The sequence below is a fragment of the Gymnoscopelus braueri genome (genome assembly GCF_963280865.1).
Source record: "Gymnoscopelus braueri genome assembly, chromosome: 2".
NCBI lineage: Eukaryota > Metazoa > Chordata > Actinopteri > Myctophiformes > Myctophidae > Gymnoscopelus > Gymnoscopelus braueri.
Window position 1 is genome coordinate 45997176 of NC_137604.1, and position 12526 is coordinate 46009701.

The window sequence follows — 12526 nt, forward strand, 5'->3', positions numbered from 1 at the left end:
TGGCAATGATTGGATGTTGCATTCATTAAATAGGGTGTTTTTTTGTAAGAAATAGGCCTGGCCCACACATCTTTGAAGGCAATTACAGGTAAACAGGGTGCTGCTAATTGTGTGTGATTGCTCACTGAAAAGGCTCTGCTACATTAAATGGAACACAGCCGTAACTACTTCACCCTGACGTCCCTCTTTTGGACAAAATATTCAAACATTTTTCAAAATGTTCTAATATAGCAAAAATAGCAGATGTACAAGCTCGCAATGGATCGCATTGCAAGCATATTTTTGATATTCACTGTACAACCAAGTAAAGGGTTTATGTGGTTCATTTGTAGCCGTGGATCAAGACCTCAGGGTGTTTTACCAGGCTAGTGTAAACCCACATCTGATTAGACTGCTGATATTTGCATATCTAGATATGCAAATGTCAAAATCGATAAAATACATCTATGATAGTCTTGATCCAAGGGTAGTTAATTTTTATCATTGGTACCTGTGAAAGAAGAAACATTACACATCTACATTATTTATGTGACCATGGCTGCTGTGAAAAAAGGTCTACTTGCAAGCATGGATCAAAAAGGCCAAAGGTACATAAGAGAAAGAGGCCATGAGAGAGGGTCCTGTGGAAGAGGACTTCAGATCATGGTAGAGGAGCCATAGCAAGATCACGCTGGGCAAGACCTAGGAGGTTGAGTGTCTAAAACGGAAGTGCCGGAATTTGGCGGAAGTACCGCCCAAGGAAATGACGTGACAATTTACAAATCTGTTTACATTCTCCGTGAATGAAACAAGTGTTGTGATTGGTCGAAAAAATATCGTATCCGGGGGAAATACGTACGACGGAAGTCCTGCCCCTATAGACACACTCTGCTTTAGATCGTGACCAGGCTTTTCTATTCGCAGATGAGTAAGGCTGTGAACGAGGCTATAGCAAGAACATAGAGCTCACGTTCCAAATGAAACCACAACCATTATTGACCGGTTAGGTCATCAAGAGGCTTGACAAAGAGTCCAGTCACAGCAGTGTGGCATCTATTGAAAAAACAGTTTTTTAGCATGTGCTGTACTTTATATAGAGTCCACACAGACTACGGCACACCGGTGGCATAGAGAAGACCTTTAGCGCTGGACAGGAGGCTTGCCATTGTAGACATTGTGTTGTGGCAAACAGTGCGATCAGACTGCATCAAATCCAGGCAGAGAGAAATATCAACAGCATGAGTTTGGCTACTATTGATTGAAACCATGTCACAACTATCTGACCATACAATACAGAACGCTGCATCACATTTCTTGATGCAGCTGAATGGAAGACTGGTTCCACCCGAAGAGAGTAATCATTCGGCACAATATGTTGCCTTCCGCCGCTCTCACCTTGTGAATGAATGGTTTGCAGCACAGCCCCGCAGGATGATACAATTCCACCCTGTTACTCTCCTTTTCTGAACCCAATTGAGGGATTCCTCTCTGCTTAGAGACGGAAGGTATTTGATCACCAGCCATACGACTAGATGTCCCTCCGGGGAGGCAATGAATGCTGGTTGCCTCATAATAGGTGCAGAGGACTGCCGTGCAGGGATGGAAACACCATGCGAGGAGGGTTTTCCCTCTGTGCATTGCAACGGAAAACATCCAATGTGATGCTGATGAGAACCTGTGTCCTAATCATCAGGAACAAACTAAATGTTAAGTAAGAGTTTGAACTCTTTATTTTGTTTATTGGATATTTCCACCCATAAGTTTCATTTGGTTGCTTTTATGATGAATTTATTTACAGTATTCAGCATTTCGGAGTAAAAAAAATGTGGAAGTGAATTATATTTTATTCCGTGAAGTTAACTGCTGTTCTCTGTGCATGCGTGTGAGTGTGTCTATCTCTCCTTCACTTATCTCGAGAGCCGTCTGACTGATTGACTTCAAACTCGGCACATCACAGAGGACCCGAGGGAGTGCAGTTAGTCCGACTGGAGGTTGTCCAGAACCGCCGATCCGATCGATATGCCCATATGTATACAGTAGGCATATATGGAGATCTGGTTTAGCCAGAACCGCCAATCCGACCGACATGCCCATATGGGCATATATTGTTGACATCAGGGATATCGATATATGGGCATAAAAGTGACAAGTACAGACAGATACAGAGATCTCCATATATGGGCATAAAGGGGACACAGACAGACCTGTACAAAGCGTTCTCTCACAATGGGTACAACGGGTACAGTGGATATTGCATAACCTGGGTGGGTCATGCATTCCCAACTTGCATCGTTTCCAACTTGCATCGTTCAGCCAACAGACAACAGACAACTAAAATCCAGTCTTCAGACTAGCATTCACTGAAAACATGGTTTATGCAGGGATGCAACTCAGAGGAGCGCTTACCTGTAACCCAATCCCACCGTGTGTCCCGTCAACGAGGAAGTCACTGGCTTGTTTTCATAACAGTGCGTGTTGGTGCGCATACTCTTCGTTTATCCGGATCAAATGCATGATGCATGATTTATAAATAAATTAAATGAGCGCAAAGATAGGGTTAACCGAACACTAACGTTGAAAATTGTCACACCATCACTAACGTTGGGTATATTTTACCCGATATGATACATTCCATAAAATATATTTCTCATCAAAATATATTGTACAAAAAAACAAAACAAAAAACACAAAATCATGGGGAACCCTATAAAAAAGCAGCAAAATCATGAAAAATGTGGGTATTGTTGAAAACATCACACCCAGTGTGAAGTGGGCGGTGTGGTCACAGTGGTCATCACAGTGATGGAAGAAGTGATGGAAGAAAAGTAATATTGTGGACCAACCATTGTACACCCCTAACTTAAAAAAAAACATAACTGTGTTTTTTTTAAGTGCATAGTCCTATTTATAGGGCTATGCACATGTGTCATGTTTCACTAGCCAATCACAGTCCTGAATAGACTGTGATTGGCCAATCACGGTGCAGGGTTAGGGGGGTAAAATGGTGGCCAATCACAGCGCAGGGTCGGGGGGGTGCAATGGGACCCCCTGTCCAAACCTCACATATAGGGGCGGTTTCACCGCCCAAAAATATTCCTAAAAAAAAGAATTACGGAGCTGGGAACTTTTCCTTTGGTCCACCCATTCCTGGGACATGTGAGCCTTGTCCAGTGATGGCACAGTCTAATTGCATCAGCTGACCATTGTGGGAGTATGGGATTTTATTTTAACCTCACTAACGTTGGGTGAAAATCACCCGAAGACCTGCCTGTAGAAAAAAACAGAGGAGGGGGGGGGGGCAGGGAAACAAACCTACCCTCTATGTCATCAGTGAGCATCCTGAAGGTATACCCAAGGACCCGCCCACCTCAGACATCAGCAACATTATGAAAATCACATAATTGTTCGGGTGAAATTCACCCAACGTTAGTGTTATTCTAGGGAGAAAAGCTCCCTCAGGGATGTTTTTGGGGGAGAAAAATAATTGACATGTACAGTACCTATGAACAGAGAGGATATTTCAGAAGCTCCATGTTGACTGGTAGACATGGACGTTAAGGTGGGCAATGTGTGAATGACTGTCAACTTTATTGTCATATCACACAGGTTTACAGGTGTAAAGAAGTGGGTGGAATACATGTCACACAAGCTCAATCATTGCAGTTTCGAGAAAGGTGGAAAGAGACAGAGAAAGAAGGGAAACTGAAAAACAGGTCACCACCACTGCCTATATGCTGGCTATTTTTACAATGTGGTTCTGCAGGAGGCTATAGCCGTCTATAAGAGGGTCAGTGTGTGTGTGTGTGTGTGTGTGTGTGTGTGAGTGTGAGTGTGAGTGTGAGTGTGAGTGTGAGTGTGAGTGTGAGTGTGAGTGTGAGTGTGTGTGTGTGTGTGTGTGTGTGTGTGTGTGTGTGTCTGCTGCTGCCCCTAGGCCTCAAGACCAATTTCCTGTTTATTCGGTTGCTGGGATCTGGGGAGTGGCTCGTTAGGATTGACACCTGGGGTTGATGTGACCTATATACAGTAGCGAGGTGCCTGAGCTCTGCTCAAAAATATGAACCAGTTGTTTTCCCATTTAAAGCAAAATTAATACAGACAATTCAGTCTTGAAGTTGATATTTGCAAAAGCTGAGAAGTTGTTGTACAATTGTACAAATCTATATCTAATCTACGGCTGATCCACAAATTAATTAATAATGAATCTGCAAAAACAAGCGCTTGGGTGCAGTGGTGGAAAGTAACTAAGTACATTTACTTAAGTACTGTACTTAAGTACAATTTTGAGGTATTTGTACTTTACTTGAGTATTTCCAATTTCCAATACTTTGACTTCTACTCCACTACATCTCAGAGGCAAATATTGTACTTTTACTCCACTACATTTATTTGAAAACTTTAGTTACTTTTCAAATATAAATTATGATATAATGAAACATACATTAACCACTTTAGCCCTATTTTATACCTAGGCTATTTGAAAATAGCAGATCTACAAGCTCACAATAGTCGCATCGCGACGCGTTGTGAGCTTGTAGATCTGCTATTTTCAAATATTTAGTACTTTTACTTTTGGTACTTTAAGTACATTTTGATGCTAATACTTTTGTACTTTTACTCAAGTAATCTTTTTATTCTGGACTTTTACTTGTAACTTTTACTTGTATTTTTATATTGCAGTATTGGTACTTTTACTTAAGTAAATAATTTGAGTACTTTTTCCACCACTGGGGTGGCGCAGTGGTAAAGTCACTGCCCACCACCACAGAGGTTGTGGGTTTGAATCCACCGTGGTGCAACCGGCTTTGTCGAGCGTCGTCTACCCGAACACACGGGGAGGGTGACATTGGTCATTGAATGTACTCCTACGGGATGTGGGCGGCACCTGTCAACGGGGAGTGTTGGGCGGGAGGAGGAGTAGCACAAAGTGCTCTACGTCCTCCCGGTAGGCGCTCCTCAAAGTTTGTGTGAGAGGCCCGTTTTCCACATGAACGCTGCGTCCGATTGGCACACACACTGTCAGTTGTGAAGTCTTCCACGATGCCATAATCATCAACCAAATAGCAGCATAGATTATCATATCGATGGCCAAAACGCAAAACCTCCTATCTGAAAAATTAACATTGTTGGGAAAATGAAAAATAAAACTACAAAATGTTGTATCTTTTTTGCACAATGCTATTTTTTTATGATACCCATCACATAATTCTGGATTTCTGGATTATATTACAATATTATATGTTAATTACACTGATCTCATATTGCAAATGCAGATAGGAGGTTTTTCCCCACTTTTCCTGGATAATTCTGCAGATAGGAGCTTTTGCAACGTGATGTTAAGTGATTGCATAACTATTTAATGATAAATAGTACAGGCTGTAAATACATACATTTACAGCTGCAAACAGTTGCATCAGTGGTGTGGTCTAGGTTTGTTTTCTGAGGTATACAATAATCATTCCCTGCACGAGATGCGCGTGGTCGTGGGTATACGCTAGCGCATTTTCAATGGATGAAATGGTTAGTAGACTGTATACGCTTTTTTCCAAAAACAACAACAATTAGGTGGACTACAAAACAACTGGCCCAGCCAGGCACCCCTCGACATAATCCCCCCTATACCCTCAACTCCACCACCTGAAATACCCCCCCACTCCCACAACCCCCATTCCCCCCAACCAGCACAACACACCCCCCAAACCCCACTCACCCAAACCCTCATGCCCTCCAACTCCCCTAACTCATACAACTGGATCACCAACCTTGTGTCCGGTGTGGATAGTGGAATAGTATGTAAGATCATTGAATGTCTTAAGCCTATAAGCAAGGAGGAAAGACGGATGCCTTGACCCTAGAATCACCACAGCCAGGGAGGAGATGAGAGCAGCACACAGGGACTTTGTCGCTGACCAAAAAGGAGAGGGTCTGAGGGAGGAATATAAGCAGAGGAAGGAGGAGCTATACCACGTGTATGCAACTGGAACAATGGGAGCTGACCCAAAAGATCAGGGACATTAAAGAGGTGCATGTTAACCAGAAACATGGCAAGAGCTGGAAGCTCATCAATGACATTTCTGGCAGAAGCTCTTCTCAGACTTCCAAGATCTGGGGAGAAAGCGCAGAGGAACAAGTTGAAACATGGTACCAGCACTTCAAAACACTCCTAGGAAATCCTCCTTCAACCGAAGAAGAGGATGATCCGATGCTCCTGTCTTCCATGACCTTCCTAAACCAGACGGTTCACCATGGATGAGTACCAGAGGGCCAAGGCTACTATCAAGTGAGGCAAGAGCTGCGGGGAAGATGGAGTGACAGCAGATGTTCTGATGTATGTGCCCATAGACGAGGTGGTGTTGGATTTTATCAAGCACACACGTCTAGCAAGCTGCCGAAGCTGTGGAGCAAAATGATCTTCGATCCAGTACCAAAGTCAGGCGAACTCACCAAGGCATTAGCCTGAGCTCACAAGTTGCCAAGACGGCTAACAGGAAGATCCTCAACCGTCTTAGACCCATCTTAGACCCTGTAATGAGAAACTCGGGCAGATACTGGTGCTGAGGATGATACTGGAAGGAGTAAGGAGCGGAATCTTTCAGTGGTGATCACCTTCATGACTTCCAAAAGGCTTTTGGCACCATTCACCGGGGGAATCTGATGAACATTCTCCGGGCCTATGGAGTTCCTGAGAAGATGGTTCAGATGATGGAGACAAGCTACTCGAGGCAGTCCAGGACTTCTAATAACCTGGGCCTGGACTGCTTCAATGGAACAGGACCTGCAGGTCTGTGGGGCACTTGACTGGAATGCCTTGCATGGGATGAGGAGAGTGTGGAAATCAGACATGGGAGAAGACCTCAAGAGGCGGCTGTTCGTATAGCTACAGTGGAGTCAGTACTGCTGTATGGGGCTGAGACATGGACCGTCACAGCACAACAGGAAAGGGCCTTGGATGGAGTCTACACAAGAATGCTATGAATGGCACTAGGAGTCACATGGACGGACCACATCAGAAATGTGGTCCTCTACAGGAACCTACCATGGGTCACAGACAAATTCAGAGAGAGAAGGATGAGGCAGGGCACTGCGTCAGGGACCCATAACTAGTGGCAAGCAAACTAACACTATGAGAGCCAACCCAGGGCAAAGCCAGGAGAGACAAGAAGTGCACCACCTACGTAGATGCACTTCGGCGTACCAGCTTAGCCAACAATACTGTAGAGCTCAAGACCCTGATGCTAGATAGGAGAGTGTGGAGGGCAGCGATTCAGGAGTCCCAAGTTGGTGTTGGCTAGACCACACTCACACATCGCAAAGACCCTATTCTATATGATCCGGCCTAACTGACCCATGCCCCCCTCAACATAATCCCCCCCATACCCTCTACCCACAACTCCACCACCTGCAATACTCCCCCACTCCCACAACCCCCCCCCCCCCCCCAACTGCCAGCCCACACCTCTCCACCTCCATAACTCAAAACCCCATCCCACTTCAGGGGTCCCGAGTTGGTGTTGGCTAGCTAGACCACACTCTCGCATCGCAAAGACCCTATCCTGTGTGATCCGGCCTAACTGGCCTATGCCCCCCTCAACATAATCCCCCCCATACCCTATACCCCCCAACTCCACCTACTTCAATACTCCCCCACTCCCACACCCCCCCCCCCCAACTGCCAGCACACCTCTCCACCTCCCTAACTCAAAACCCCATCCCACTTCAGGAGTCCTGTGTTGGTGTTGGCTAGACCACACTTTCGCATCACAAAGACCCTATCCTGTACGATCCGGCCAAACTGGCCTATGTCCCCCTCAACATAATCCCCCCCATACCCTCTACCCCCCCAACTCCACCACCTGCAATACTCCCCCACTCCCACAACCCCCCCCCCCCCAACTGCCAGCCCACACCTCTCCACCTCCCTAACTCAAAACCCCATCCCACTTCAGGAGTCCTGAGTTGGTGTTGGCTAGACCACACTTTCGCATCACAAAGACCCTATCCTGTATGATCCGGCCTAACTGGCCTATGCCCCCCTCAACATAATCCCCCCCATACCCTCTACCCCCCAACTCCACCACCTGCAATACTCCCCCACTCCCACAAACCCCATACCCCCCAACTGCCAGCCCACACCTCACAACCCCCATAACTCAAAACCCCATCCCACCCCCAAATCCCACCCAACCCATTACCCCCACTCCCAGAACCCCCGGTCCCCATGCCCCAACCAGCACACCACAACCCCAAACTTCACCCACCCAAACCCTCATGCACCCCCCACCCCATACCCCCCCAACCACCACCCACACCTCCCACACCCTATAACTCCAAACCCCATCCCACCCCCATACCCTCATACCCCCCAACCGACACACCACAATATTTTCACAGGGTTGTTGGCTGCCACAGTGTTCACGTGTGATTTTGATCTGCAATTAATAAAAAATCACGACAATGACGTTCACATTTAAGCAGCAATGACAACCTCTAACCACAAGTTCAAAATGTTCAATGTCAAAACCTCCTATCTATACCTAAAAATTACCTCCTATCTACATAGATGCACATAGGAGGTTTTTACCTAGAAATAGTTAGGCTTACAAACAAACATTATTTTTGTTAAATAATGCTTTTTTTATGCTCATTTTGAGATCAAGACATTCTACAGTACCGTATCAAGTATTACCATTACATTTTTTTATCAACTCACACTCTTGGTGTGATAAAAGTGTCACCACCTGACACTAATCATTAGCAATCAACAAGGCAATGCAATTAACTTGACAGAGTTACTAACAAATACTTAACTAGTAAGGGGGGAAGACACTTTTTTATTTTGAAAATAATAGATGACTACAAACTGAAAGACATTTAGACGGTCTACATAACATAGAATTCCCAAGTTTCAGCTCTGTCTGCTGCTCAACTAGTTCTGGTGCAGATAAGAGGTTTTGCGCTTCAACATTTTAGCACTAATTGGCACTGAACAAGATAGGAGGTTTTAGTCAAATGACTTTTTCCGACAAAATGAGGGGAGGGACTATCTTGCAGACAGATTGAGCATGTGCAGCATAGCCTATAGTCCTCATCCACAGTGAAATCCGAAAATCATGAAATTTGCACATAGGAGGTTTTGCATTTTGGCCATCGATATTTCACTTTTTTATTTTGGTCATCAGTTCACTATGCAAACAATATGCTCCATTTGCATAAAACAACGACAATACTCTGAACTTTGAATCCCACATCAAACACATCTGCAAAACTTCATTCTTTCACCTCCGTAACATTTCAAAACTCCGCCCCACACTCACACTAGCAGATTCAGAGAAACTTGTCCACGCCTTCGTCTCCTCCAGGCTGGACTACTGTAACGCACTTCTCATCGGGATCCCTAGCAAGAGCCTTCAAAGGCTCCAGTATATTCAAAACAGCGCGGTTAGGATCCTGATGAGAGTGCGTAAACATGAACACATCACACCCATCCTCCGTTCACTCCACTGGCTCCCCGTCTGCTTCAGAATCCAATACAAGGTATCCCTTCTGACACATCAGTGCATCCACGGCAACGCTCCTTCCTACCTCAAGGAATTAGTCCCCCTACAACCCTCAACCCGCAACACCCGCTCTTCAACACATACCTCCTCAAAACCCACAAGGCAAAGCTTCGTACCATGGGCGACCGGGCTTTCTGCTCGGCCGCCCCCGAACTGTGGAACGCCCTCCCTGTCCACCTGAGAGCTCCACAGTCAGTTGATTGTTTTAAGAGAGGACTAAAGACCTACCTTTTTAGCAAAGCATTTTTGTAGCTGGTTTTAAGCCCCCATGTTTTAATAGTTCTCTTCTAGTTTCCTAGTTATTGTTTTCTTTTACTGGTGTGATGTTTCTGTTTTTATGCAATTGCCTTCTGTAGCACTTTGAGATTTCCTGTAAATGTAAAGTGCGTTATAAATAAAATCTATTATTATTGTCTCCGCCGTAGGTGGAGAATATGTTTTCGCTTCGTCCCGCCGTGTGTGAGCAAACATTGTTAGCCAAGCTAACATTGGTCAAGCTCCACGTGACACGTGTCAATTTGTTGACACCAATGCCTCTGATTGGCTAGAGGGACGCATGACGAAATAACATTCTATAAATAGGTGTGTCACTTCAAAAAGCCCCTACTTTTTGAAGTGAGGTAAGACAGGATCAATCAGACTTGATTGGAACAGTACCTTCCAGTCCAAATCACCCGTCTGTGCGTGTGTGTGTCCCTCTGAGAACACCTAACATTGGTCAAGAAAAGGCGCAGAAGGCCAAAGCTAAGAAAGCATACTCATCTACAATTGTAACACAGAAGAGGACTAGAGTTGAATTGATCCCACAACAAGGCCGAAGTCTTAATACTGTAACAATTGGCCACCTTGATCAAATACATTATGTAGCACTAGAGAAAACTGACATAGATCAAACACACCAATCAACTGCTGAAACTGTTCAAGACAACAATGAAGATGAAGAAGACAGACAAGTATTTGAACAAACCAGTCAATTACGACCACTCCCATATGACACATTGCTTCAAGAAGAACATTCTTTAGATGCAAACACTACATATTCAGTCGCCCCTGCAGAACACCAAAAACCACGCACATTCTACCAACAGTACCTTGCAGTACAAATCACCTGTCCGTGCGTGTGTGTGTTCCTCTGAGAACACCCAACATTGGTCAGTTTTACGTGACATCACAATATGTAATATAAATATATAAATAGGAGGCTGAGATCACACAATGTAACTAACTCCCATTATGCAAACTAAAGAAGCAGCAAATGAGCATCTGAAACCTGATGAAGACGCAAAGGCGCAGAAGGCCAAAGCTAAGAAACAGAGAGAAGGAATGAAATTAAGAGTATGTTTTCGCTTCGTCCCGCCGTGTGTTAGCATGGCCCCTAGCCAAGCTAACATTGGTCAAGCTCCACGTGACACGTGTCAATATGTTGACACCAATGCCTTTGATTGGCTAGAGGGACGCATGACGAAATAAAATCCTATAAATAGGTGTGTCACTTCAAAAGGCCATTTATGTCTTTTGAAGTGAGGTAAGACAGGATCAATCAGTCTTGATTGGAACAGTACCTTCCAGTACAAATCACCCGTCCGTGCGTGTTTGTGTCCCTCTTGAGAACACCTAACATTGGTAACATTCTGCTGGCGGAGACTTGTGCTCCGAGGAGCACATTTTCTAGTTATTATTATTATTATAATAAATATGACATAGCTAAAATATTGCGGTAAGCTCTACAAAACCTATGCAACAAGTGGTCATAATATGTATGTACAGTATGGAATAGATGCGTACACTACACATTGTTCTGCCTTTCTTTTTGTAAGAAGGTTTTTCTCATCAGATGTGAAAAAACATAAACCTGTTTTTTATCAATTGGCAGAGAAATGTGAAGAGAAGGTATGGAATTGTGCACATAAGAATGGGTACAGTACACATCCAGTCCCATTTTTACATTATCTGAAATCTGCCACAATTAACCCATTAACACATCAATACATTTCCAAGTCTAAGTTCATATCACGGTTAAATGTCTGAGACAATGGCTGAGACCACAGTGAAAAAGAAGTGTACAGACGGTGAAACATGAATATTGGTTGAGGACGTAGGACATTATTTCCCGGTGTAGTATATCAAACAGACATAAAAAGGGAGTGGGCGAAATTGGCTTGTGCTGTATTTACGTTAGCATGGGTTCAGAGCAATGCTTTGAGGAAGAAGGAAAAAAGTAGTGGGACTTCAAAGAGAGGTCAAAAACCAAACCAGTGCCCACAAAGCAACGCCACAGCCACTGGAGGAGAAGAGGGACGTAAATACAATATGTGTATTGTAACGGTGGGGGTCTTCAACGTATTTCAGGCCAAGGACCCCTTAGCTGAGAGAGAGATGAAGCAGGGATCCCCACTACATATTTAATGTTGCAGATTCAACTTTCATAGATCAGCTTCATAGACTAGTTTAGTTTGACAGCGCTATCATCAGTGTTGTATTGGATTTGTCTTAATGTGTATTTTCAGACATTTAACCACTTAAACCCCAATACTTGAGTCTTGGCTTTTGGCTCCATACTTGAAAATAGCAGATCTACAAGCTCGCAACACGCCACAGTGACGTTCCCTCCAGAATATGGAGACAAGGGTTCAAGTGGTTAATGTAAAAAACGAAAAAGAAGTTCCTACCACACAAAGATTTGGGGCCACTCTGTAGTAACTCTGAGGACCCCTTAGGGGCCCCAGACCCCCTGTTGAAGACCCCTGCTGTATGGATTATGAGCCATCTAGTGTTCTTTAAGCTCTCTCCACTGGACCAGCACATGGTTGACCAGGGAGACTGTGATGTTTTGTATTTGTATTGTATTGTATTGTATTGTATTGTATTGTATTGTATTGTATTGTATTGTATTGTATTGTATTGTATTGTATTGTATTGTATTGTATTGTGCGTATGTATTACTGATGAATTGAGTACAATGGACCACAATGGAAACAAGCACCTAACTGTAC